This window comes from Triticum dicoccoides, chromosome 7B, assembly GCF_002162155.2.
Source record: "Triticum dicoccoides isolate Atlit2015 ecotype Zavitan chromosome 7B, WEW_v2.0, whole genome shotgun sequence".
Classification (NCBI taxonomy): domain Eukaryota; kingdom Viridiplantae; phylum Streptophyta; class Magnoliopsida; order Poales; family Poaceae; genus Triticum; species Triticum dicoccoides.
The window spans coordinates 701,598,618-701,604,922 of NC_041393.1; positions in this window are offsets into that span (position 1 = coordinate 701,598,618).

Consider the following 6,305-nt stretch of genomic DNA (forward strand, 5'->3'; position numbering starts at 1 on the left):
AGACACCAAATGTTCTTTTCCCAACAAGGTGGTCAGCAAACTACAAAACATCCAGATCTGAACTAGAAACTGCCAAAACTACTAGTAAAACAATAGATCTAACGTGCATGCATTTCGATGTCCATAGAACAATAGACCTAACATGGATACACTTGGGTGTCCATGTTACCAGACGCAATATAATAAGTGTCCAGCAGCACAAGGAGAAACCTTTGTGATTTGATTTGTTTGTCCTGGTGCAGAGGAGATCCAACTCATTGTTGTAATAGATAACCTCCTGGGTGAACAATCTGAATTTCCAGCAGGCATGTTAGCTCCCATTGTAAGGAAAAAGACAACTACCTCATAAAAGATCTGCACGTTAGCCAAGAGAAAGGTGGTGAGTGCTTAACGTGAAACTGTATGCATTTGTGGTAAGTTGACATAATTGGTTGTGAGTCAATCACATCGGTTGGATGGGCATTTCAGGATATGATTGCCAATCAGTCTAACATTGGGCTAGTTTTTGTAGGTGCCAGATTAGCAAATTCATATAAGTTCAGCCTCGGTAGATGGTGCAATGTTTGCAATATCTTGGGACTTGATGTTGACTTATTTGATTGACAACGAACATTATCGTGGAATTTTTCATTGGTACACTTGTTATTGCATATGGTCATGGAATTTCACTATGAACAATACAATTTATAATGATAAATGCCTTTTACATGTTCCCTTCAAAAGATTTAAAAGGAATCACGGGTCTTTAACATTTCTGCAAGCATGAATGTTAAAAGTTTGAACAAATAATTACTCAACAGGTAGGTGCAAACATAAAACAAGTCCAAGAAAATTAGACATGCTTGCTAAGTTATTTACGTAAAACGCCAGCGTCGCTCCCATCGGGAGGCTCAGGAAAACCCTAGCCACCGCCGCCCCCACTATCTTCCCTTAAAAAATCTGACCGCCATAGATGTGGACCGATGGGCACAGTCCTGCCCGACGGATGGCGGTCTGCGGACCCTCATCTCCCGGTCCCCGGGATAGGAGATCTCCAGCCTAGCATGGCATTAGCCTGTATGTTAGCCGTTCGCAAGGCAGAGCATGGGTTTCAGGGCATCAGCCCCGAGACGGTGCTTGTTCGGATGCTAGTGGCTATGAAGGCAGAGGACACTGTTGAGGCCTTGTTCTTCAGGCTGACGGCCCTACATAGCGGCTACGGTTTGTGGCGGGGAGTTGGTAGCTACCGGGAACCAGTAGTAAGTCAAGCTGCGTCAGTCTGGCTGCTACGAGATTACCTTGATGTCGTATGACCACGACACTGGAGTTTGGCGATTGCAACCAAGCGTCGGCTTCATCGACGACAACAACCTCCATGGTGGAGTGGAATGACTTTTGCGATACGGTGTTAGCCTTTCCGAGGCCGTCCTTCTTTAGGTTGGGTTATCCGAACTCATAAGGTGCTATGTGCAATGACTTCTGCGGATATGCCATGTCATTCATGTTGCCATGAGGTGCTACGCACAATGACTCAGGTGGAGGCGCCAATGTATGCCAAATACTGGAAGGTGCTACACATGGTCGCTCATATAGAGGTGACAAGTCATGCTTGTTGCATTGAATCAAAGGATGCGCAACAATGACGGGAGGTGAGGTGGTATGGGATGTCTATGCCTTCTAGTATCTCCTCCAGATTTGCTAGGCCATTGAGGCATCGCTAGTCGGACAAGGGATGATCGTAGAGGCGGCTTCAATGACTAGAGAACGCTATTTGAAATACAAGATTTCTGATCAGACTATGTCAACACGCGCCTTCGCCCTGTCCTTCCGCACGGTGGTGAATCAAAGCTTGACATTGGGGATCAAATTCCCAAGACCGACCTATGGTTAGACTCGTCATCATCAATGCACGTGTGGGTTTCCTTCTTGAAGTCTTATCCTATGAGTTGTGTACTTCTTGTTTGTTTCTACCTTTTACCATAGGATTAGTAGTTTCCTAGTGGAGTTACTGTCCTGAGGTATGCGACCTTGTGTTTTCATTTCGGATAGAATTTGTTCAGCTGCTGGATCTTGTTTTTGATAATATATGGTTGTGTGCACCAATTGATGGAGAGAGAGTGGTTTGGCCTCCTTTTTGGAAAAGGAACAAAGTTGTTAAGTGCAGCTATTACAAGCATAAGTAACATTAGCGAACTTTGTACAGGATCGTCGCATTATTTACAATCTGTACAGGTATCAATATGCATGTTAGATATTTATACTCTTTAGGCGGATAAGAATGGGATCATTATTTTGGTCCATCGTCCATTTTATATATGTGTAGGCATGCATGCTTATCTAGTGTATTTTCTCTCGCGACTGAAGGAAACATGAAGTACTAGAGGAAAGCAAAGGGGAAACGAGACAGGGTAATCTGCATGCTGCGAAATTGTGCTGACTAATTTCAAATAATTGGCAGTGCTGGCTTTCATGGAGAACGATTATGTGATGTGCTCACGCAGTTTAAACATTAGCACACGCTTGTGCATTTCAAGGTCCTAACTGCTCATGCCTATATGTGTGTATCATTGTTGAAGTAAAGGAAGCTTCTATATATACCTTCAACTAATTTCATTTTCCAGTTGAGTGTCTGTCAATAAGTTAGTTAGATAGAAACCAATCTTTGTGCTTACTTTGTTATTCTGCACCATGTTATTATTTATTAGTATTACAATATTTACAATGTTTACTTGTGTGAGAGGTTGGAGGATACCAACATGCTAACAGATGGTTTCTCCCACTGTGTAGCAATCGAATAGTGTCACCTGCCTCCCTTGTAGTATGCGAGAGGTGACCTGAGCCTATAGGAGAAAGGATTCGCTGTGGCCCTAGATGCACGACCTCCTAGCATAGATCACACATGAAATACAATGCGTAGTGGTGCCATATGCTTGGCCAATGATTATGTAACGTGTATCTAGCGGGGCGGGATAGATCAACCATAGTATTTGGTCGATCCCTGACGGTTGAGGAAAGGCACGAAGAGGATCAATGTTTTCAGAAGAGCTTGAAAAATGTGACACCACGAAACTAATTTCAGTGTCATCTTTAGATGTATTCACAAGTATTGATTTCCGGTGGCAGCTTACAGTGACTGCTTATTGCTCAACATGTTTGGATGACTACTTTCAAAGTGTGCATAATATGAACCTTGACTGGATGCATACCTGTAGTGTAGGGGATTTTCCACTAATTTTTATCTCTAATGAGACAATGTGTATGCACAAGCATGCGGCTAGTAGTTACAACCCGGGGTAAAAGAAGACAGAAGACATTGCTTCTGATCAGGGTTGTGTCTCTGCAGACTCGTGCTAGATATCGATGGCTAAGTGTGCACAAGTGATCATTGTTACCCGATTCCTGACAACAACGTAGTCCTAGAATTTAATTGTGTTGGGACTAACTCTAGTGCTTATACGTATAATTTGGATGAAGAACTAGGCCCAAAAATGGACGACCTTGTATCTAGTTCCTTTCAACTCCGGTTTGCGCCAGTAACCACACATTTTTTACAGTTCTATGCAAACTTAAAAGATATTAGCCATTGGGACGAACTGATGCACTGGGTGTTTTTTTTCTGAACATAAGTAAAAAAATTAAGAAGAGGGGAATGCCCTTGGCCTCTGCACCAAGTGATGGACAACCATATTTTTATTTATCATGATATGATGTCAGACAGAGTCTAACATCCATGGCGAATGGACCAACTTACAGAAAAAACTAAAGCAAACCCAACGGAATCCAAATTGGATCTACCTCACGACGGGATCTCCACAAACCCAACTAGATGTGAATCCTAGACAAAAGCGTTCAAGAAGGAATCTTCATACTTGTGTTGATGATGACAAGTCCAACCAAAATTCGAACAAGGGATTTTCATTCCCGAAGCCAAGCTTTGAGTCAACCCCTTTAAGAAGGGCATGCCACTCGCACGCTGTCATTGCCACGTCTAGTATGAAATGGTAGATAGTGGGTTTTCACCTGGGGTACACGCAATCTAGTCCTTGAATCAACCTCACTACTGATGACGACATCTCACTAGCCGGATCTGTAGGAGAAGACATCGGATGCAGGTTGAAGCAATCATGCCTGCTTCTAGCCACTACTGCACCTCCTTCTGTCCACAGCAATGGAGGAGAGAGATGCTTGGGCATAAGTTCATCTTGAGATCTGGCCGACAATGTAGCCACATCACATATCGCCGCCACTGCAGCCACCTTGTGGATCCGCTGACCATGTCCCCAGGGTCACTAGCCCTACGTCACCCATATTCGCCCCATTTATGGGATAAATACCCTAGGCAGGGCCGTGTTGCTAGATCTATCATATACAGAGGCATCGCAGGGATGGGAATATGAACGCCACATTCACAGATGAAAAGACAAAGGAGGGTCGTCAACGAGAAGGCTGCACCCAACATTGAGGACAAGGCACTAGACCTCTTGTTGGGATCATAAGATCCATGACCACCATGACATCAGCTACCAAATAGTCGAATGCCAATTGTCATATACGTACTGAGATGCCTCGATGCACACGTCGGATCTGCCTAATCTGTGCCAATCGATGACCTCTACGGTGGCCATATCTACGGACGACTACCACTACGCTACCGCAACCACTGTTGTTGCCGCGGCCTGCCTCTCGCTCTCTCTCTGCACCTCCCTCTCGGTCTCACTCTGCCACAACGAAGGAGGAGGAGGAAGAAAGGAGACAGTGGACACATGAAAGATTTTCCGGCGCATGAACGCCACAGCTGCACGAACAGCTTTCACTTCCCTCGAGCATGAACTCGAGGGACAGACACCACCCCACGGCGAGCACACATACACTCTGAGAGGCTACATCTCTCTTCTCTGGCTCCTCTACACACCAGCATCGCGGCCACTTTAATACGCAGAGGCACGCACAGCTCAGGGTGGACACGGTCCGGGCCGGTCCGGGCCCGGTCCGAGCCATTGTTTGCACCGGCCGCCGGCGGTCCGGTCCGTACCGGACCGAGCAGTCCAGCGGTCCTGATTTCAAGGACTGGACCGACGGACGTGAAGCTCGGTGCGGACCGACGGTCCCCACGGTCCCGGCGATCTCCAGTCACTGCCGTGTGGGCCCAGGATGCCAGAGAGGTGGTCGGAGAAGCAGGACGGTGGTCGGAGCTGGAGAAGACGCACCTGATGTGCAGCGCCGCGAGGGAGAGGTGCGGGGGAGAGAGATAGCGGCGCGGCCGCGTAGGGATGGAGAGGCCCGGGGGAGAGAAGGAGTGGCGCGGGCACGCATGGGAGAGAGAGGCGCGAGGAAGAGGGGGTTGCTGTGGCGAGATGGAAGATGTGGGCGGGAGCCGGTGGCGAGAGGTAGACGACATGTCGTGGAAAGTGATGTTAGCCGTGAGCCTACGCATGTTTATTACTTAGTAGTTTTCTCTACTTCATGCAAGCAATCTATCATATGCATGAGCCCACGATTATCCATGTACAGCCTTGCCGTGATGAGTGGGTCAAATTGGACGTGGAGTTAATTATGGGATGGCACCCACTAGTAGAAAAGGGGGTATTGGTCCAGGCCGGGTCAGCCCATTAGTCCAGGTTCAATCCAGAATCGGGACCAATGGGGGCATTGGACCCGGTTCGTGAGCCCCGGGGACCGGCCGGGCCACGTGGGCCATTGGTCCCGGTTCGTCTGAACCTTTTGGTCCCGGTTGGTGGGACAAACCGGGACCAATGGTCCTCGCACCTGGCCCACCATTATTGGTCCCGGTTGGAGGCATGAACCGGGACCAAAGGCCGCCCATTACTCCCGGTTCATACCACCAACCGGGACTAAATGGTTGGTCTTTGTTGCGGCCAGAGTTTAGTCCCACCTCGCCAACCGAAGGGGGCTCACACCGGTTTATAAGCCCCTCCCTCTCTGCCTTGTTGAGCTTCTCTCAAAATGAAAATAGATGCCCTTATACATGAAATTTGACATAAATTCATACTGAATTTCTCTGAAGTTAGTAGAAATTTATTATGAATTTAGGTTGAATTTTCTCTATAACGGCATCTATGCTCATTTTTTTACTAAAGTTAATCACAACTATTTTTTCTTCTATTTATTTCTGAGTAGTTTTTTATATAGTTTTTTTCTTTTCTCCTATATTTATTTTTTTCTATTTATTTCTGTGTGGTAATAAGTCATTAAAAAAATAAGCATCTATGCTCATTTTTTTTAATAAAGTTAATCACAACTATTTTTTCTTCTATTTATTTCTGAGTAGTTTTTATATAGTTTTTTTTCTTTTCTGCTATATTTAT